This window comes from Phytophthora infestans, genomic scaffold (assembly GCF_000142945.1).
Source record: "Phytophthora infestans T30-4 supercont1.7 genomic scaffold, whole genome shotgun sequence".
Taxonomy (NCBI): domain Eukaryota; phylum Oomycota; class Peronosporomycetes; order Peronosporales; family Peronosporaceae; genus Phytophthora; species Phytophthora infestans.
Window position 1 is genome coordinate 3744032 of NW_003303752.1, and position 23239 is coordinate 3767270.

A 23239-nucleotide genomic window follows, 5' to 3' on the forward strand; every position below is an offset into this window, starting at 1 on the left:
CCTACATTTGTCAATTACATGCATTAGAAGTTAGTATAAATACCAAAATAAAATAGCAGCACCGTGTATTACCTGTTTCATCGTGTACTTTTTTCCACAAAGCTTTTAAGTAATTAGAGACGTACTCAGCTTCACACCAAAGTCAAATAGATGCATGTCTTGTAGCTGCACCAGCGTGTAGAGACAGTTCTCTTCCACATAGCCTACGAGCGCCGCCTCCATGGCTGGAGTGCACTTTACGTTTACCTCTCGCGCTCCTCCTCTCGCTTTCACCTCAGGGGATCCCCTAGCCACAATACGACGGGCAGTAGTGGCAGGGATCCCGTTGTGAAAGGCAACCAGCAGCCAATCGTGGCCCTGTTTGTAGGCATCAAGGACGCGCGATCGTGCCACCACCGTATGCTTCGTCTCGGTTGGCATCTTGCCTGCTGATTTGGTTGTAATGTTGGTTTTGTAGTGTGCTCTGGGTGAGGCTTTCACAGCCACCACTTTGCTCTGGACTCCTGCCGCTTTGATCTAAAGACAAAATTTTAAAAATAATAATGATTTTTTTTTCACTTACTTTGAACTGCACTACGGCCAGTTTGAGCTGGCAAAGGTGTAGTTTGTATTTTTAACTCAAGCTTAGCCTATTTATAAATTTACTCAGTTTAAAACCTACCTTAAATTGGTCACTTCGGTCCTTTTAAGAAAAAGGGGACCTGTGAACTTTCGTTCACTGAGAGTTTGTATACTCTCGGAAGCCAACTTCCTCTAGTGCAACGTGCTGTGTGACCCCGTCACAACAGAAGCGTTAATCTGTAGCTTTTGGATGAGTGTCCACCCTTTCGCGCGCCTTCTAAGTTAATACTGCTAAAGCAAAGCAATACAATAGATAAGCAGCACTTAAAGAAAGGTGGCCTTGATAGCGAATACCCTCCTTGTACTAAGGAGCATTTAAGCCTTGATTCGCTTTGTGTACAGCACAGCAAGGTAGCATGTCGAGTATCTAGTCGCTGCGCTGGCATGTGCACTGTTTCGGGTGGTCATCGGCATTAAGAAGCAGCATGTATCATTGTAAACAGACGGTGTATTTTAGGCTACGCCTCCAGCGCGGCAAAACGGCGGAGGTGAATGGACTCACCTAAATCCCAGACTACATACTTTCCTAGCGTACAGCGGGTTCGGTAATTCAAGGTACCCCTCTGTAGAATGGCACATTATTGATCGTCGCGGTGGCTGTACGTGTCGGATTGGTGCGAATTGTGGACTAAACGTTGCGCGATTCGCCTGCGGATTCGCTTGCAAAACGCTAATTGGTTTACTGCAGTAAGGTTCCGCCAATCAACGATAGTTTAGAAATGGATGGTGCGAAAGTCGTGGTGTCCTGGCCTCGCTTAACACCTTATCGGAAGAACAGTATTGCAAATACAAGGTTGCTCGAAAATCGCACTAGCTGACCAAGCAAACACAATGGTTTGCAGTCTTTGGTAGGCTCCGTGCTCGATCGACACTGAAGCTCATTTCTCAAACTTCCCGTCCAAGCTTTGATGGAGCGCCAGCGCCGCTAGTATCGCGCAACATGTGTGTCTTGGTCCTAAACAAGCATCGACAAGGTCTAGGCGACACTAAGATTAGCAAGATGCTCGAGAGCCCTAGAAACTCAGTGGTCAATACTCTCAAGTACTACCAGCGTCACGGAGATTCCGTTGTTGCACCGTGGAAGATCACGGACGTTAGATAAGATCGTAGGATTGTTCGAGCTGTCGAAGGGAACCGCTTCTTTGCGCTGGTCGGATTGCCGCAGAGATCGAGAGGGACATTGGCAGAAAGGTGTCACGCTCGGTTGTTCGCGCCAGGATTCATGCGGCTGTGTTGAATGGGCGCTCGGCTCGAAAAGGCCCTTTTTGTCTTCCAAACACCGTCGTGTTCGCTTAGCTTTCGCTAAAACGAATGCTGATCGACCCGAAAGGACTGGGATGACGTTCTATTGACAAATGAGGCTCGAGTTGAGCTCCATGGCACAACTGGGCGAGTGTCATTTTGGCTTAGGGCCCACGAGATATTTGACGAGAAGTGTACCGCTCTTACGTTTAAAAGTGGACGTAAATCAGTCATGGTGTGGGGGAGGGGGATCGAATAGTGGAAGTGGAGTTGGCACACTGCACATATGAGAAGAGTCTGTCACTGCAGCTTACTACCGCACATTTTTATGAAGCGAGATTCCATTGATAAAGGTTCCAAATGGATTGCCGGAATCAAGTGAGTTAGCTCAGGAAACGCGCCTGCACTTCGGGCTAAATTAACAACGGCCTGCCTTACAGAGCAAAACCTAGCGAGCCTAGGACATCCAGCTCAGAGCTTCAACCTCAACTTGGTGCGAATCGTGGACCAAAAGATGCGCAGATCTGTAGGCAATGTCGTTATACAATTTTTTCATGTTAAAAAACAAAAATGTTTGTGATGGTGGTAACAGTTCCAAATAACCGTGTGTTATGTGAAGGTACCCATCAATTCGAAGAAGAACATTTACTAAAATCAAGCTAGAGCTTCAACTTCAAATTTCATATAGTACTTGGTATGTCTGCCGCGGGATTGCATCACTACATCTGGTCGCTTCGGCATTGACCGCACACACTTTTGAACAATGTCATCGACTAGTTCACACCATAGTTTCTTTAGCTTTTACCTTTAAATCATCGATTGATGAAGCCGGTTTACGATTTAGAGCCCGCTTCAACTCAGCTCACACGTTTTTGATGGATCCGACACGTACAGCCACCGCGACGATCAATAATGTGCCATTCTACAGTGAGGTACCTTGAATTACCGAACTTGCTGTACACTCCTCATGAACTCGCCAACCCTTTATTAACCCAGGAGGCCCCATGCTCAGCGCTGCTCAACCCGTTTTGGACCTTGCTTTGAGCGTCGATGCTATGGTTAACCATATAGCCCCTTTGGTTAAGCGGTTGGCAGCGGGGCAACTTAGATTTAAGTCGATATCGGAGCAACATCAATGCCGCCTCCTTCGCCTCTACAGCTGCTGAGTGTCCCATATCGTTACCTACAGGCATAGATGCACACATAAGATCATCACATGAAAGCAGGACTGGAGACGTCAAGCTGGAAGATGATGGGCAGAATTACGTCAACAGGCTACTCAAGCGTGAAGCAACACCGGCTGGTGTTACTGCTGACTTGATGCTCCATTCTTCCAGACATGGTGGAGCTCAGCCGTCAGCGGAGACAAGCCTACTTAATTCTCGATTTCGGCGCGTGGGATGTGATGAAGACCAGCAAGGCGTTTGGATGTATTACCAACTTAGCCAGGGAAGACAGGGTTATGTTAATACGCGGGCGAGGCCCCCCAGACTATCAACATTGCGTCGCTAAACCCTGCGCTCCAGGCGCCGCTTGGACATTTTTGAATTCTTTTTTCTGCTCCTGTCCAGCCCTCAAGAAACAGCGACTAAACGTAAGTACAGGATTCGACGTAAAAACGCAACGACGTAAAACACGCAATAATACAGCCACATATTTAGCACGACAAAAAGTGAAAGGGTGCCACCCCATCCACAATTGAAAAACATGATGTCTGTTACATGTGCTAAGCTTAGGTATATATAATGTTTAAAAAAAGGAGCACTGATTTGTAAAAACGCGTTATTGTCATTCTCCTCCTCAATCTTCCCGTCGTCTGATCCTTCTGGCGAGGCAACTACAAAGTTACCTTCGGCGTTCCAAGGTCCAAAAGGCACAATTCCTGTATTAATAAAATCTCGCACAGCTACCTACTACATCGGGGCTGCCGTAGCTTTAGCGTCAGAGGAAGACGTTCGACTCAAAGAGTCCCAAATACTAAGTTCCTTATCCAAAGGAGCTTACAGGCCAAGACCAGGGCTAAAAGCTAATACCTTAACTTTTATGTTTCAAAAAAAGAAGTGTTTTATTTACTATTATTGCGGCCAAGCCGCCTAGAAGTAAATGTAACAGTTTAATTTTATAGCGTAGTTAAACCTAATCAAATGCATAACGTGTGGCTTTCAGCCAACGTAGTGAGAGACCTTGTTAGCTCGCCAACTTATGTACTGAGGGCTTGTTAACTCTGTCTGTGTGTTCCACACCATGTAACCCCGCTACACTCTCGCCCACTAAGATGAGAACATTCCGTTCTTGAAACTTTTCTCAGCGAGGTAACACGTCTTGTTTAGACGGCGGAGGTTACTACACCTCACATCAGCGTTGTACAGCCCCACGAGCTCACAAACACCTACGCATCGTTGATGCTCAACTTCTCATCGTCGGCCCACGGCCCAATTTTCGAAGCGCACCGCGCTCACCGCGTTCTCAAGTGGTCTCAGACCTACGCTCGCGCTCTGCGCCTACTCCAAGAACTGCAAACCGCTTAGAGCTATGCTCTTGACTCATCCGAGTCGTTGGCAACAGCGCAGCGGTTGAATACTCGCTTTACAAGCGATAGGTCGGTGGTTCAATTCCACCAGGGCGTCTCCCTTTTGTTCCCTGAACGAATGGCCACGCTTGGATAAGCTTAAGGTCAACACCCTTTTAGCTCAATGGTTGAGCATTGGCTTTTAAAGCCGGTTCAAAGCCACCAGGGTACAGCTCTATCGTACCCTGAACTGCTGTCCACGCTAGGACAAGCTTAAGGGCAACACCGGTTTAGCCCAGTCGTCGAGCTTTGGCTTTGGAAGCCACAGGTCGGTGGTTCGATTCCACCCGGGCGCAGCCCTCTCAAATCATGAGTAGTCCGTATTCGGACAAACTTACGGGCATTGCCCTTATAGTTCGATGGTAGAGCTCCGGCCTGGAAAGCCAAAGGCCAGTGGTTCGATCCTCGCCCGGGACATCACTTTCGCTGTTACAGCGCATTCACATCTGGATCATGCTCATCAAGCAAGTTGTGTTAAAACAACTATGCGTCTATCAGGACGCTTGTGCCTGAACCTTGTTCAGCACAACTCGAAACACCTGCTTTCTTCGGGACCATGTCCCTAACACCACGAGGTCTCTCCACCTCCTGCTCCCACTGCGAGCACCGCTCATACATACGAGCTGGCTGCTGTAGCCACTGGTCAGATCCTGAGCTCAGCTACTGACCTGTTCGCTCCTCACTCTAGTGGGAGGCGCGCAGCGCCTGGCGACGCTGTCGCATGCCATGGTGGCGCTTCGGCACAGGATGAGCCCGGTTGTAAGCGTCCACGACGTCAGGGCAAATTTGCCGTTGGATAACCTCAAACTGCCATGAGTTCTATGAGTGAGGGTAACCCCTCCACTCGCGGCGTAGATGCCCGTACCCAGTACTTTGTAACCACAAGGCGTTCCACGTTACAGAGGAGCTCACGATGCTCATCGAGCAGAGCAAGAGGAGGCCTTGTCTCAGCTGGGTTACCGCGGGGAGAGTCGACACTTGCCGGAACAGCGTCTGCGTCCATACGACGCCGGCGTCCACGACACGAAAGCTCACGTTCTTCGCCCATCGATCTACCTCGAAGAGATGATCAACCTCGTGGATAGGTTAGAGCCACCACTGTTGACTCACAACCCGGCCTCGGTCCTTGAGCGTCCAGTCGCTTAGCGGAACATTCAGCTTGCCTTGCTTTTGCATCTCGAGCACTTCGCTCCGCGACCTGTGGCTCTATTGCCTGCTGCCCTGCAGCTGTCCGTGGTCCTATTGAGACCCCAAAACCAACCATAAAGTACATTGACTTTAGCAAGTTGACCCAAGCACCGTCGGCCACCGTTCCTTGAAACGTGGTGCCAACGCCTCCGCGCTCACCTAAGCAGGGTCTTGATATGGTTTACGCAAGCCAACATAGAAGGCCGGATGCGTGCGCATCTTCTTCGGAAGATTGGGTGTATATGCTTGGCCCTTCCTGGCCACGACCTTGAACGGACCTATGAACCGAGGCCTTAACTTCGTCTTGAAGACTGCAGACACTGCATGAGTAGGTAGGTTTTTATCGTTTAACAAAACTTGGCCACCGACCTCAAACCTCTCAACATTGCCTCTGCCCTTGGCATCTGCATGTTCCTTCTGCGTGTATTGGCTTTCGGCCATAGCCTCGCGTACTTGACGCATTACGCTCAGTCTCAAAGAGACAAAGTCATCGACTTGCTTTTGAACCGCACCAGGGCTGACATCAGCTAGCCGCTCGGCTATCCCTCCCAATCAAGCCCTGTGCCACTGCGTGGCGGCGTCAGTGGGACGCGAGAATTAACCAAGCCGTTCACATAGAACGGAGTGTAGCCTGTCGAGTCGTGCACTGCATTATTTAATGCGAACTCAACGAGTGGGAGCATCTGGCTCCAGCGTTTTGGCGCTCAGCGCATACGCTTCGGAGGATATCCCCCACAATGCGATTCACGCGTTCGGTTTGACCATCGGTCTGCGGATGGTCCGCTGTGGACATGTCCAAACGAGTGCTAAGCACTCCGAAGAAGAACGCCCAGAACTTCGCGGTGAAGTGCGGGTCCGATCCGAGACAATTGCCTCAGGCAAGCCATGTTGGCGAAATACTCGGTCTAAAAACAGCTAAGCTGTACCTTCACCATTAATGGTATGCGGCACCGCCGCTAAATGAGCCATCTTGCTCAATCGGTCTACAAAGACCACAATACCCGTGTTTCCCGCCTTATCCTTGGGAAGGCCAAACAAAAAGTCCATACTCATGGACTGCCAACATCGCTTGGGGACAGGCAAACTCGCCAATGGCGCAGCCGTGCTCGGCGCGGACTTTGTCCGTTGACATGTCTCACACGTGCGTACATAGGTGCTAATCCACTTATACATCTGGGGCCACCAGTACATCGAGCTCATCGAGACATAGGTCTTCTCCCGACCTAAGTTCCCGCCCACGGGCGTATCATGAACCTCATAGAGGATTCGATACTTTAGAACCTCATCATGAGGAACGACTACACGAGGGTTATCCTCAGAGTCGGTGCTGTAGTACAGCAGGCCGCCATCGAGCGAGTATCGATGCAGCCTCGCGCGTAAGCGCCCAGACAATTCCTTGTCAGAATCTTTAAACTCTTCGCTCTCAAGAGCCCGTAGCAGCGCTACCCACATGTCGTCCTGTGCATACGCTCTGCGTATCAAGTCAGGCACTGACGACGTCACTGTCGTGACATGAGCTAACTCGTAGTCCGACCTGAGCGCATCGGCCACTACATTAAGCCGCCCCGGCATGTACTTCACCTCGAAGTTGTACTCGGCAAAGAAGGAAAGCCATCTTGCCATTCTCGGAGAGAGAGGAAGCGACTGTGTCGCAGTGCGTTGCGACGCATGAGCAGTAAAGATCACAAAAGGCTTAGAGCCTAGCAGGTGTACCCCGCATTTGACTAGAGCATACTTCATTGCAAGTAGATCTTTGTCATGAACTGGATAGCTCTTCTCTGCAGCTTTGCGCTGGCGAGACTCAAACGCAATCACGGGTTCACGCCCTTCGGCGTCTGCTTGTAGTAAAGCACAATCGATTGCAAAATCGGAGGCGTCACAGACGACGCTAAACAGACTATCCGGGTCCGGTAGCGCAAGGATCAGAGTCTGGAGGAGGCTCTCCTTCACAGCCTCAAAGGCTGCGTCGTGCTCGACGTTCCAGCACCATGGTGCGTCCTTCATAAGGAGATCTGATAATGGCCGAGCCATCCCCGCGTAGTTCGCGCTATACTTGCGCAAGTAATTCGCTAAGCCTAGCCACTTGCGTAAGTCCTTTTAATTCTTGGGAACCGGCCAGTCGACGATGGCCTTGACTTTGGCAGGATCTGCCCGTAAGCCGCGTTTCCCAATGAAGCACCCTAGGAAAGGTATCTCCTCCGCACCAAAGACGCACTTGTCCAAGTTGGCATACAAGTTATTAGTGCGCATGCACTCGAGCACCGCTCGCAAGTAGTCAATGTGGTTATCCACGTCTGACTTTCCGTGCTCAGCACTATTATGGACGAATATATCGTCAAAGTATGTTTGAGCGTACGCCCAGTGGGACCTAAACAGCTGCGTCACGATCCGATTGAGCTGCTACTGGGTTCGACAGCCCCTGGGGCATGACCAGCCACTCCCAGAGCATACCGCTAGGAGTACTCACCGCTGTCAGCGGAATGTCGCTCGCTCTCATGAGCAATTGGTAGTATTTATCGACCAAGTCGAGTGAGCTGTACAGTGTACAGCCTACCATGTTGTTCTGCAGAACATCCTTGCGAGGAAATTGGCGTTTGCGCCGAGATAGTGGCCGCATTTAGCTTGTTAAAAGTATGAGCAATGCACCACTTGCCGTTCGACTTTCTGACACAGAGCGTGGGTGTCGGGTGCGGAGACTTACTCTCACGCACTATCCCTACCTTGTGCTTCGCACGGAAGAATGCGTCATTGACGTCACACAGATCTCTCGGCAAAGACCATTACCTTGTCACGCAGTATTTGGCTCCAGGAACCAGGTCAATCTCATGACACACGCCTCGATCCGGAGGCAGGCCTATCGGTGGGGCTTTCGAGACAACGTCTCCATACTCCTTCACCACAGGATAGAAGGGATCCGAAGGATCTTTGAGGATCGCCGATCCACTTCCTGCGCTCAGCACCTTTTTAGACCGCGTCGTCCACGACGGATGTAGAGCTCAACTACCCAGCAGGACCACCTCGGCTAGCTCGCCTGCCTTCAAGGCTTCGCCAAACTCGGCGATGGACATCTCGTCCAGCTCTAGCAGAGCATCTACAGCGGGTGGAGCGTCAAGGCTGATGTCGCCTTCGACCTCTTCCGTCACGCCAACCACGTGGAGCCTCACTGCTCGTTACGTTGGACATCTCGTCCGACGTCGAAGACGTCACAGACGGCCTGCGTCTTCTTCTCCTCTCCCTCCGTGACCGAGCCCGGCCGGAAGAGGGCGGTGTGGCGACATCTCCATCACCACCACCGGGTGCAGCAGCACCATCACTCCTCGAAGAGGCTACAGTGTCTCGCAAGACACTCGGCTGAAAGCCAAGAGGTTCTTGACCTTCACACAGTGAACTAGGTGTCACTTCACCTGCATCTCCTGGGCCACGCCCATGATGCCTCGACTCGCAGTCGACCGCGACCCTCGGGTCACGCAGCGGTAGGTCATCGACCAGATTCATACCACTCAGTGGATTACGCGCCACTCCGCGCTCGTCCTCACCAGGACCCAGCAGCTGGTCATTGACCTGACCTGCACCGCTCAGCGGATAGCGTGCCGCACCACGTACGCCCTCAGGGCAAACAGCAACCTCGTTGCTAACAATTTCGGTCATACCAATTTCCAGCACTACGGCCGCCTCGGCCTCGTGCTCGCGCCAAAAGCGCTTCTGCTTCCTAGCAGAGGTGGGTTCATGACTCACCAAAGCTCCACTAGGAACAGGGTGCGACGCATCCAGCGTTTTCGACGTCCAGTCGATCCATGGCTCATGGTGTTCCAGCCATGCCATGCCAAGGATGAGGTCATGCCTTGCATCCAGGTCTAAGACCAAACAGCACTCCACGCTATCGAAGTTCTCAAACTTCACTCCAAGGTCGACAGAGACCTTTGACACAGTTACAAGTGTCCCCGTCGCGAGACGGACAGAGTTCATATATATCGCTGGCACTTCCAGTTCCTCAGCATATAGCTGACACCCCCTTACAGGGTGGAACGATGGGCGTAGTTGACCGAGGCCCCCGAGTCAATCAAGACTCTCCATGGCTTTGCAAAGCCCTTCACGTTGGCTTGAACGACCAGCAAGCCCGGCTTGCACACACCCTTCTCGTAAGAGAGCTCATCTCTCTTCGGACTGAGCCCCGTTGCCCTCTACCTTCTCGAGGCACAACAGAACTCAGTTCTTCCCCAATAGTCCACCCGCGTCTACTGGGAGTTGCCGTTACCCGGTAATGACCCGGAGGGTTGGCTCGCCGGAGCCCCGCGCTTCTTGCGCAGAGGGCAATAGGCCCTCCTGGGCTTAGTGCTATTGCACACAAAGCATCGGCGGATGCCGGCACGCTGCTCCGCAGCAAGAAGCCTCGCTTCTTCCTCTTCAGCATAGCTGAGGTGCATCGGCTCTGGATTGCTTGAAGCGCTTGCGCTACCAGCGCTCCAACCAGGTCGAGCCAACCTGAAGTTGTGCTCGGTGTTCAATGCCACATCCACCGCCTCTTCAAAAGTGTTAGGGTGTACACGGAACACATCCGTTCGAGCTGCGCTCACACGAAGTCCCTCCATGAACACGGTCACGCTGACCAGTTCCGGAAGAGGGTCCGCCGCCATTCCGGCGATAAGGGCTCTCCGCTGTTGGACATAGTCCAATAACTCCTTCTTACCCTGGTGGGTAGCAAGGAACTTCGACCGGATACGGTACGCCTGATTCGGCGGCGCGAACACGCGCGAAAGAGGTTGCTTCAGCTAATCCCAAGTGGGAAATGCAGCGTCAACAGACGTTCTGCACGTTAACGCCCATTCCCGAGCGTGTTCTCCAAGCCTGGAGATAGCCAGCGCCACGCGCAGATGCTCAGACTGGAGCAGAGCCGATACCATGGCCATCTCGACCTCACGGGTCCAGAGAAGGGGACTCTTTCCATCCTTCTCCTCGAAGGTTTTTACGCTCGCCATGAGCGGTTTCAGTCTCATAGACTCTTCATGCGTCATCGATGCCGCCGCCGTTGCGGCGCTCATCTTCTCTTGGACGTGCTCCAAGAGAGCGTTCTCGTAGCGGGAGAGCGATTCCAGCCTGGCGGTGACCGCCTCTGGACCTTGCGATATAAGACGAGCCACGCCCTCCGGGCCAAGCATGGGATAAGCTTAGTAAGCGCGTCCTGCTGCGCCAGGGGCAAATTCGCAAACACGGGGTGTATATCCTCGCAGAGGATATAGTCAGCCGAATCAGGTGCGGGATTGACTACAAGTGCTACCAAGTGGAGCGGGGCTGCCGTAGCTTTAGCGTCAGAGGAGGACGTTCGACTCAAAGAGCTTCTAATACTAAGTTCCTTATCCAAATGAGCTTACAGCCCAAGACCAGGGCTCAAAGTTAATACCTTAACTTTTATGCTTCAAAATTAGAAGAGTTTTATTTACTATTATTGTGGCCAACCGACTAGGGGTAAATGTATCTGTTTAACTATCTAGCATAGTTAAACCTAATCAAATGCATAACGTGTGGCTTTCAAGCAACGTACTGAGAGACCTTGTTAGCTATCCAACTTATGTACTGAGAGTTTGTTTACTCTCAGGGTAAATCGTACCCCTGTGTGTTCCACACCATGTAGCCCCGTTACACCTACTCTCTCACTGCTTTCCATGCGCTAGCACTAATCTCTGTAACTAACACTCGGTGAACACGGGAACCTGGCGCGAAGTCATCGATGGCATGGTAATTGAAGTAGTCGTTTCTGCATGGGTCCTTGAGCTCTCGCATCACTAAAACATTCTTGGGCTGCGGCTAAGCCCGAAATTCCAGGAGAAATAAATTGGGGCGAGGTACAGCACTCATTTTTAATAGCATTTCGAACAGAGGCCAGAGGCCATTTTGTGAGTCTTCGGTAAATTCAATAGCAGAAGTCGAGGTCCACAAACTCTTGGTTTTCAGACGTGTATTAAGATGAAAATCAAAACTAACAGAACGTGCTGAGCTTAAGTTAAAACACATATAATAACAGGGAATGCAAAATTCAAACCTCATCGATCCGCTTAAGCATTCGATCCTCATCACAAAACACATTTTCACGGTAAGTACAGCGTTCATGCGGAAGTTTCTCTTGGCAATCAGCTCTCGATGGGCAGGGTCATTCCACGCCCCTCCAAAGACGACAAACATATGTTATCTTTTTACCAGTTGCCGAGACACATAGGGAAACAGATGCACCGAGCGATTTTTCGACACTCCTATAGTTACAAATAAGAAAGTCAAAGAAAAAAATTAAAAGTACTAATTCCAACAGAGTTATCTTAGATGGCGTCGACATGTTTAGCTCCAACGAACTCAATCATCCGCTTCGGCCCCACATCAACGTAAAATGGCGTCTAGTCCATGTTAAACACCAACTCGTACGGATTGGACCCCGTGATGCCTCAAAGCAGGCCGACCATCTCAAAACTGTACTGAACGGTTCTTGGAAAACGATCCGCCACACCCAAAATTGTTTTTTTTATGTTCTTACAACAATGTACCACAATTTCGTGCGCGTCTTTGTGCCTCTTTGGGTAATTACCCGTGCCGACAGACGATTGCGAAGGCGAAACCGCATTGAAGTAGGCACAGATAGTTATATACTGAGGACCAACTCGGACAGCCATGAGAATTAGACTCTGGCTTGTTACACTTATTAATTGTTTTGTCAAAACGTTAACAATACTGTGGTGTAGCGGGATCAGCAAAATCTGCGAGATTGCTGGATCCAACTTACCAACTGCGCCGAGACACCGACTAACGGAGGGGGTCCCCCGATAATCCGTGTTCTGCCGAACTTTCCTCACCTTGTGTACCCGTTGGTAGGGCGGGATCTTGCTCTCTCGGTAACTTCCGAAGAGTTCAAGTGGTGAAGCTTGAGTGTCTTGGCGAGACGTGGGGATGGGGTGGAGCAGCAGTGGAAAATCTTCACTCTGGGTCCGTGGATGGTTCCGAATCCTAAGCGAGTATTCGAGCTTATGGATCCGGGGTCTAGATGGTGGATCTGACCGTAGGGTTGCCTTGCGGGTGTGTCCCTTTCCTTTGCGTTTCCTTAACGCCGTACTTGCCGCCCCCTGTGACGGGGTCTTGAGAGTTGAGACTTCTAGGGTGTAACCGACCAAGTAGTAAATTCGGTTAACCTGTCGGATCTGCACGTGTATAAGAAAAGCCCACTAGGTTGTAGGATCTGGCCAATGTATTATCCAGTTATCACTACCAACACTAGATTCGCAATTTCCAACCTTCTCCTAGCTCGTACGGCGAATGTAGTTCCGGTTCTTGAGGGCAGGAAGGCACTTGCGTGTTACTGTGCAAATAGAAGACTGTATTGATACTTAAGCCTATACCTGCCTGGATTTCTACCTTCAATGTCTTTTACTTGTTAAATCCCTTACCAGGCTCGGCTGCATGTCCCTTCTTTCCTTGATCCATCATCCCAGCTGTATTATCTTCAGATCCACCGGATCCATGGCGTAATCATTTTGGTCAGTCTATTATGGGTACCCTCATCCGGATCCAGGTTGCTTGGATCCACTTCACTGTAAGTGTACACTCGTCATGGATCTGAGCTCTCCAATCATCTAGCATCATCTTGCAACCGTCTGTGATCTCCATTGTCCCACGAAAATCGAGATCCACTGTATCCATCATTTCTGTATCCTGGATCCAGGTCGTTCTATGCGGGATCCTCCCTCCTTGGATCCGACATCGGAAGTATGGGATTCGGGACTCCTCGCGGTGGTTATTGACTTCTCATTAGTCGTGGCTGCTAGATCCACCTACAGATGACACCTACCACAATTTCTTCATGGGATCCACACTCGATCCACCGTTACATAGTATATCCCATATCCACCTAAGTAACCCCAGTTAAGGGTGGATCCGAGATAAGTCTTGGTGGATCTTGCCTTTCCGTACATCACTCATACCAGATCCATCGTCGTTTCATACGGGGTGCTGCTCGTCATGGCATATCCACCACCGGCAGCTTGCATCCGCGCCGGACGATCCAAATCCTCTCTAATCACTTGAAATTGTCACTGATTCGGAATAGTGACCCCTCGTTAGGTCCATTCTCTTATTTCTGAGAAAGCACTTCACCACAATACTTCATTGCAATGATTAATTTGGCCACTTACAGGTTCTGCCGCATACACTCTAGAAGACTAAAACTTGGCTAGTTATAAGTAACAATTGTCAATTGCAAAATCAAAAATCACAAACCGATATACCAGTCCGGGAAATCGTAACTACACCCCCCCCCCCTTTACCTTGCTTATCTTCTTTTTTCTCTCTCTTAACGCCTTGAGCTTCTTTAATTCGACCCTCGTCCTTGGCCCAGCGCCACAATGCTACACGGTGAGCACATCGCCTCTGTGGCTTCACCGGCGGACCAGACTCCCAGCACAGCCTACGTGTACACATATAGGTAAACAAATATTATTTAGATACTGAGCGATGACCCTTGCTTATCTCTCGTCGTGATTGACTGGTCAGTAGGCTTTGATTCGCATCAAAACGCTTGAATTTAGAATACGCGTGAATTTAAGTCGGATGGCGCAGGTAGGTGTTGTGGTATCTGCTCTACGTTCAAATATTTACGACTTTCACCTTTTTACCTATTTACTTGGAGCTAACACTTTACAAAGTTTGAATTTTTACGTGGAATCCGGTAATAAGCTACTCAATGTTCTCACTGCCTACAATGTCAGATACAACCCGCGGAAGGGACTGGCGTCCCAGGCCCGTAATGGCGCGTGTGGAGGAGTGTTTAGTGGCGGCCAATGATCTTACCAGGTGTAGCGGGGTTACTTGGTATGGGGCACACAAGGGTACGGAGTACCCGGAGAGTTGATAAACTCTCAGTACATAAGTTGGAGAGTTAACAAGGTCTCTCAGTACGTTGGCTGAAAGCCACATGTTATGCATTTGATTAGGTTTAACTATGCTAGTTAGTTAAACAGATACATTTACCCCTAGGCGGCTTGGTCGCAATAAAGTAAATAAAATACTTCGGATTTTGAAGCAGATGAGTTATTTCGAGCTATTAACTCTTGCGCCCTGGCTTAGGGCTGAGCTACAGCTCCTTGAGATACGGAACTTTGTATTTAGGACTCTTTGAGTCGAACGTCTTCCTCTGATGCTGAAGCTACGGTAGCCCCGCTGCTCTTGTTAGCTCTTGTAGTCAATCTCGCCCATGAGTCGGTTAACTATATCCTATGCAAGGAAGGAACACCCGCTATACACAAATTTGCCCTCGGCGCAGCAGGACGCGCTTAACAATCTTATGTGCTTGCTTGGTCCGGAGGGCGTGACTCACCTTACATCGCAAGGTCCAGAAGCGGTGACCGCCCGGTTGGAGTCATTCCTTCGACATGAGAACGCGCCACGTGTTCACATCGGTACCATCGTAGTTTTTGTGAGTGGAAAAGTAACTAGCGCCGACGGAGCTCGCTTTCTTAGCTGTTTCCGTTTTTAGCGGAATCGACCTGGAGGCAGAGATACTTTCCAAGAAAGGTATGTTTCGACCGCAATGCCTGTAAGGCGTGCGGGAGAAATTGCGTTTTCCACTTCAATTTGCTCAATCCTCCGGAGCTCCACTCGCCAGTCATCCTCGCCTACTCGAGAATTAGCTCCTACAGCAAGACATCTAGCGAAGAGGGCTTTTTGTACTCCACCATGAAGACCAATCAGGGGGTCAGCAACTCTGCGACCAGCGCACCATCAACGCCCCAGGCAACGGCAACGGCTGCGACGATCGCGAGCAGCGAAACGACTCAAGTCGTCGACGTGACAAGTGGAGATGAGTCATGGACCGCATCGTCTGCCCGGTCAACGACGAACCCTCCTCCACCGGGCCAGTAAGCATGCGGCCAAGACGAAGACACCGTCCACTCCAACGCTCTAGAAGGCAATCAAAAAAAGCCCACGAAGCGCAGCGCAAAGTCTGGTGCCGTCACAGCCTCTCCGTGGAAGTCGGCACGCACCACGGCCCCGACGATCGACGACTCGGACCTCGAGGAGAAGGCTCCGACTCCTGTGTCGACACCGATGACGGAGGCCAGATTACCGCCGGCGGCGACGGCCACGCAGAAAGGATTGTCAGCGGTCGAGTAAGTGGCAGTGTCAGCGCCACACAAGGCTGCAGTGGCCCCAACGGCTGCAGCAAGTCCTAGCTCCACGGCTGAGGACAGCCAGGTCGGCCGGTCATCGCTCCTCCCGACCACGGTTCTGGAGCTTCCGAATGCGGCACCGTCGTCCAGGAGCAGCTTTATTCTCGAAGAGTTCATGAGTGGATATGGATCGAGCGGTTCCTCAGCTGCCGTTGCGCGAGCAGCCGCTGCACTCGCCGTCGCGCTTTCGGAAGGAGAATCCGCTGCAATGGCTGCACTGAGGGAGGAGAATGCTCGGTTGCTCCGCATGCTGGACTCTCAGGGTACTTCGCAATGCGTGCTGCCGGCCAGCTCGGTCGGAACCGCCCCTAACGCTCGAGGCGAGCTACCTCCAAGGGCCGTGTGCTACCTCTCATGCACCAGCTTCCCAGAAGGACCCAAGAAGGCCAAAGGAGAATACAACCCGCCACAAGCGCACCTGCTTGCCGGCGGTCGGATGTTCAAGAATCTCCTCTCTCAAGAAGGTAAGCCCCTATCTGCTATGTCTTTCGTCCTGTGGATTAGAGAAGCGAAGTGTATCAAGTTCTTGGTCAACCCGGCTGTGCTCATGGCTCCCGTGGTCTCACCCTCTTGCAACTCAGGGGATATCAGAAACGGAATCTGTTGTGACTGGATCGAACAATGGCAACTTTGGTAGCGACTTTAGCCCTTCAGCTCAATTGCCTCCAGCGACGACTACTTGCGCCTCGTACGATGATACTCTTGACGGAATCCACGGCCTGGCCAGCTTCGGGAACGAATTTTGGTACAATCACGTACGCAAGATCACTTTGCGCCTTCGAGTCTATGTCTGCAGAAACTAATCGGCGGACCCAGGCAATGCGCCGCAGCGAGTGGTGATGACGCTACGCTACGCGAATAAGTTCCTGGGCAATGCCGTTGGCCATCTGCAGTCGGACTCCCCTCTGTGGTGGCACGGCTACTGTGAGGCCCTTCAGGCCATTGACTACCATTCCAGCGAGTGGACACTGGCTCTGGTGAGCACTTTGACAGAAACAGAGCCGCAGCTGCCACAGCGTCGCGCCGACGCCGACCGACGCAATCCGCGCGACCACGCTAGAGGCCCGGCGGTGCCGGAAGACATCCGACGCATGCTTCCCGTCAATCCTCGCGAACAAGAGCCCTGCTTACGCAACCTCGCTGGTCTACCATGCTCCGGAGGAACGCGCGACCGCTGCGGAAACCCTCGCCGCGCCCACAACTGACAGGACGGTATCCCTGCCCCTGTTCAAGAGTGGGTCAGCGTGACCTACGGCGCGCGCTTCGTCAACCATCGCCGCTGATGGTGCCGAGAGGTCGCCAGCTCGAGTCCCTTTCGGAAAGAAGCCCCAGTTAAGCAGATAAATACATTACTTTCTGCTGATGCGTTGGTACCGAGCACCCACACATCTGACCGGAAGACTTCCCCCGGTTTAACTGCTCAGTCAGGTCAACCCTCATCGTGTACTGGCTTAGTTCCAGACAGGACGACGGGCACCAAGCAGGCAGATCCCACGACTGCCTTGCGCCCGTTGTCGACCGCCCTGCAACTCTCAGCTATACAGCTACCTGCGGCTATACAGCCGTTCCGCGCTAGACAGCACCAATTGACCATACAGGCTCCGGCTATACAGCCCCCCTTCAGCAACGTTGCTTGTAGGAGACCCTCGGGTAACACAAGCTCTGCTCGACCAATGCATCTCAATAAAAATGCCCAACAGTCAGACGGAAAGCTTAGCTTCAAGGCGAGCCCTCTTCCGAAAGAGAGGAGTCAACGAATTCTCTGGTCAGTCATCACGAGAGCCAAGGCGCAGCGGGTGAAGGATGTTGCACACAAACGACAGCAGCTGATTGAATGGACTCGTATCACCACGATCTCTGCCCGCCTGCGCGCGGTCGGCCTGCAGCTCCCGACCAAGGCATATCCCCTCACCTGCGCGTCCAACGACGGTGCCGTGTAGCTTCTAAATCGACCTCTTCAAAATACATTGTCCCGATTTGTCCGCCAAACAAAGCCGACGCTGCCTGAATTTGTCGAAATGATTCGAGGTCAAACCACGGAAGACTACTGACCGAACAAGCACATTAGCCCGGCGATAATTGAGAAGGCATGTACCGGTTATCCGCGGCTACAGCGGCTTCAACAGATTGTGGCAGAAGGCGTCCGTGTTCACATCCGAGATTCATTTACGTGCCCGGTCGCTCGCCCTACAAACCAATGATCTGCTCGTGAAAGGATCAACGTCCTCCGGAAAAACATCCGCAAGGAACAAGATGCATGGCGATGCCTGATTCTCTACAAGGATATACTCGATCTCTGGCCGGAGATCGTCGTTAGCCTGTTTGGCGTTGTGGATAAGTCCGGTGGCGACCCAGCCTCGACTGGTCGGACCATTCACGACCTTTTATTTCCTGAGGGAGCCTCGATTAACGACCATACCGATGCAGCCTCCATACCAACACCGGAGTACACCCACAGTGATGCTGTCGCTAAAGAAATCCCCCGCGTGGCCGAGAGTCATCCCAGTGACGAGGTGATGATTATGGCCGGCGACGTCGCTTACGCCTTTCACAATATCAGCCTGACAAGCGACATCGTTCAATGGTTTGCTGGCGTCGTCGGAGGACGCGCTGATAATCGGGCTTTGTGCCCCGTTTGGATGAACCGGGAATTGTGAATGGAGCAATTTCGTATGTACATGGTGCACACACAAACGAAACCAACCCGACGGGTTTCTTTAGCTACCACTGGGTCGATTAACGTCGCCGCAGACGTCGGCTCCAACTGCAGCGACGCTGAGCGATCGCTGCGTTACGCAATGACAGCAATTTTGGGCGCGACCGCTGTTTACGAAGACAAGTTGACCAACTGGTCCAGCAGCCAGAAGGCCCTCGGACTGGAATTTGATTGCGCCGCCAGAATCGTATCAATGCCAGATTCCAAACTTGCTAAAGCGCGTCGGCTTGTGGCCTCGGCTTTTAACTCGGCGCAACTCTCTCGGCAGTCGTATCGCTCCCTCCTTGGCAGCCTCCGTCATGTGGCAACGTGCATCCGGCCAGCTAGACCTTTTCTCCAACGGCTACGCGTCCGTGAGGCCCGGCTCCATCGTTTCCAATCGGTATCCATCTCGGCAGAAATTTAGTCTGATCTCAAGTGGTGGTGGCTCATACTACACTCCCCCCGTTTGAACGGCGTTGCCATGAAAAATTTCCACGCCTTACCCTGGTCTGACATCACCGCTGAAACAGATGTATCCAATTTTGGTCTCGGTGCGCTGAATGTAACCTCCCGTTCCGCCCTCACGTCCGCGGTGGCATGGCAAACCAAGCTGGCATCCCACAACCCACGGGCACAGGTGATCATTCGCTTGCAGGGTTGGTGGGAAACTACTTACCGTCTCCGCTTCTCAGCCTCTCGTATCCCAGGCGCCGAAAATGCTCGCGCTGATGCTGGGTCACGGCTCGGCGCTCATATTTCGTTTGCTAACAAGTTTTCGTCTCTTACTCGCGGATGGTAGCAGATATTACCAACCATTACTTCTGAGGATCTGACTAAGCTTTAACTACGTATCTCCGAGCTTACTCCGTTGCCGACTCCTCGTTCTTCAAGTACGCCGCTGCCATGACGAAGTGGACCAATTGGACCGCTCGACGAGGTATCCTTCCCCGACTCACGCACCCGCACGTCAACGACCAAGTACGCATCATCTCTATGTTCGTGGTTGACGGATTCCAGCACGGTTATGGGTCTGTAAAACCGATTCAGAGCTCCACCATCATCTCCACCCTTCATACGATTAAACACTTCTTCGCGGCCGAAGGTTATGACTTATCGATCGGCCACCCGCATTTCAGCATGCTGCTCAAAGACATCCACCGCACCGACCCTCCCCGTCAGCGTAAGGCCCCCTTTCAATTCATCTTCTGGAGGGATGCTTTGACTCGTTACAGCTCGACGACGCTGCGGCTCAAGCTCTGTGGGGGGTCCTGTGTGTAACCTTCCTCTTCTTACTGAGGAGATCCGAGATTGCAGCTATTACATGAGCTACCTTCAAATGGTTCGCGCTCCAGGCCAACGATATTTCGGTAGCAGACATTCACGGTTTCGACACAAGTAACCCAGCAGACGCGCATTCCGTCACGATTCGGCTACGAGGATCCAAAACCAACCAGAGCGGTCCACTAACCACGCGGATGCTTGAACCTTCCGGCCACGAATACGTCTGCCCAGTGCTTGGAGCAATGCTACTTCTACGAGTGCGAGGGGATCTCACGGCAAACATCCCAGCTGCCGTGTTCCTTGACAGCTCGGGTTTACCCGCCTGCGTGTCTACGGCCGATGTGTCGAACACAATCAAAAAGGCGGCATCAAGAATTGGCGAAGATGCTAGCTCCTACAGCTCGCACTCTCATCGATCTGGTGGCGCAACGCACATGAACTGAGCTGGAACGGACGCTATGACCATCCAGTTTCATGGCCGATGGAAGTCCGATGCATTCAAGACCTACACACGCCTCTGTAGTGAATCGGTGTCCAAGCTAGCGCTCAAAATGGTAAGCGAAGGGCGACTCAACCCTCCGTTAGTGAACGCAGAAAGCACGGCCATTAAATTGGGGGCGTAACTCTCCTCGTCCCCTGCTCTAGTCGAGCTGATGGTCTAGCGATTAAGCGTTCTACTAATGAAGTTGAAGTTGCCCCTCATTTGTTGTGGAAAAGCAGATACGACTGAAAACGTGGTAGCGCTTGTTGCGAGGATCTGGGTAGCCGTTAGCGACGCATAATACTGCAAACTTACGTGAAACTCGCTTTGTAGACAGTCTGCCTAGTTTTCTTAATCATCTCCTTAGCCGTTCGATGGGTTTAAAAATACAGTAGCAGGTGGTGGATTTACGATAATGCGAGTTTATAAAGCCGTGATCCACGAACATTTACAGTAAAGCGGCCAGAATTGCACTTTTGAAGCTGCAATTCTGGCACAGATGCTGCATTTCGTTCACATCCTCCCGTAGCTGTACAATAGGATTGGGATAGACTTACCAGCGCAAATATTTGGCGCTGCTTACGGGTGTAGCCTCGGGGACACAGCGATTACAATACATGCAGATGGATTTAGACAAACATTTAGCTAAATATTTGGGAGCGACTTTTTTTACACACATTTACAATGACGGGCTGTCAAAAAGATTTAGCTCCTAAAAATGTCGGCAGATCACTGCAAAGCACAACAATAATACCTGCATATATTGCAATCAATGTGCCCACGATGCTACACCTGCAAGCAGCTCGTTGTGGTTGCGCTGGTAAATCCATCCCTTAGGCCAGCACTCCATCACGATACGTTGGTGATTTTTCGTTCAGTTTGAAACCTTCGGGGAGGAACAGCTTCATGAGCGCCACGACCATCTTGAAGGTAGACCTTGTGTGCTTCGTGGCCGCATTTGTCGAGCGTCACATTCGAGGTTCTTGCGCGTACCAGGAGTGCTGTGCGTCTTTTAAGGTCGTAGCTGCAGAGGTACGTCTTCGCTTTACTGTCTGCGTGTTGCTGACCGCTCCCTCACTTGTGTTGGCTCCTGATACTGCTGATTCTGCTCGTTCGCGCTTGCTGTGGATCTTAGACTCCATGGTAGACAGTCGGGCGTCAAGCTTTTGGTTGACTTGGATTAACTAAAAAAAAAGGAATGCGAAGTCAGGCTATCACTCACACCTGAATTACCCATGACTCGCTCGAGAACGCGATTCACGTAGCTGTGGATATCGGGCGAGGCGTCGACCGTTTTCGGCTGTCCACCAGACTTTGGTGCGTCTTGACGATGGTCAATCAAGTCAATCAGAGGTGCAGTGGGCGTCTGAGATGGTAGGGAAGGTCCCTGCTGTTCTGGAAGCTGGTTGAGAAGTGCTGCTGGTGGTGATGAGTGCGTGATTAACGCAAGGACAACGGCAAGCAACGGACACGTGGTAAGGTCGGAGTCAGGGAAGAGCGCTAAGCCTTGCTCCTCGAAAGTCTTGACCCGGATGAGCCGAGCGAAAAAGATATCGCCGTAACCAATTGCAAGATTTGTTTTGCGGAGAAGCGTCAGGTCTGACGCGCGCCCGAAGAGGTACCAGAGTAAGCATAAGAGCGCCACATCTTGGTAGCGCTGGCGCAAGTTGCAGTTGAATACAAGTATTCGGTCATCTGCTTAAGAGATATCTTCGTGCCGTCTGGGGCCTTGTAATCAAACGTTCCTGTTTCACGCTTCATGCAGTAGCGTTCCAACACTTAATCTTTCTTAAGCAGGTTCTTTTCAGCTGAAATGCGATGCTCGGGAAACTGGTCGAGCAACCAGCTCTTTGCCCGTCGGTAGTACTGCATCACCGAGTGTCAAGCTAGAAGCTGTCCCTTGCGGCCTTCCTTGAAGGCGAGATATTTGCCAAATTTGTCTACCACACCTTCTTTAACCAGCGCGGCCGTAACGCGTATCATAGACCCCTCCAAGTATTCCCACGTCACATCTTCGTATTTTAAAAACGCTACAAACGAGCGTGCTGCGCTTTTCTGAGCGCATTTCGTGTTGGCGGGCACAAAATCGCTGAGGTTCATACTGAGTCGGAAATGTCCGAGCTTACACGTTATTCGATAAAGATGCTAATGACTTACAGTTTGTTAAAGGATATCAATAGCTGGATCGCTCCCTCCAACCCGATATGTCGGAGATGCTGTCTATTTACACAGCACCTTTCGGATTGGACAGATATCTGCAGCAACTCTGCATTTATTCGTTTAAAATTATCAAGAGCCTACAGAACACACTTCATTGGCTAATACCGTGAATAGTAACGTCAAGTATGGTCGGAGAATTGATGATATTCATCCATACCAAAAGGTACGTGTTCATGCCAAAATATAATTTTCAAAACGAGATTAGATTGCTAAATTTAAAAGTACATGAAGCAGGTGGTGGATTTACTATAATGCGAGCTCATAAAACCGTGATCCAAAGTGATTTTCAGTAAAGCAAATAATTGCACTTTTGAAGCTTGTATTTCCGGCACAAGTAAATAGGACCTCGAGCTGTACACCACAATTAGTCAAGGTATAACTACATGTAATTAGCGTGAACGCGATACTGTTTTCGAGTGTTGTCCAGACAGAATAAGCTCTTAGTAAGAGCTACAACAAAACAAACGGTACTGAAACCCAGTTTCTTTGAAAGAGAGCTACTTCGAAGAAATATTTACAGTACCTTTGTTTTTATAATTACTACGAGTACTGTATAATACTAGTACAGTATTTTAATAAAAGTACGTTAAGAAATAGAGGGATTTAAAAAACACATAGCGATGAGACTTTGTTGTGTTTTGTGAAGTGGTTGTTGATTGTTGCAACGGAGAAAATGGGTACAGGACACGCTTAATGCTGGATGATATCCTTCACATACCGTGGTCTAAAGTGACTAC

At 51.1% G+C, this 23239-nt stretch overlaps 2 pseudogenes across 2 annotated transcripts; both read left to right on the forward strand.

Moving 5' to 3' along the window:
* Positions 1-4420: 4420 nt before the first annotated feature.
* On the forward strand, positions 4421-4491 carry PITG_26257 (annotated as a pseudogene). Its single transcript has one exon. The product of its transcript is annotated as a tRNA-OTHER (tRNA).
* Positions 4492-4656: 165 nt separating this feature from the next.
* On the forward strand, positions 4657-4726 carry PITG_26258 (annotated as a pseudogene). Its single transcript has one exon. The product of its transcript is annotated as a tRNA-OTHER (tRNA).
* Positions 4727-23239: the final 18513 nt, after the last annotated feature.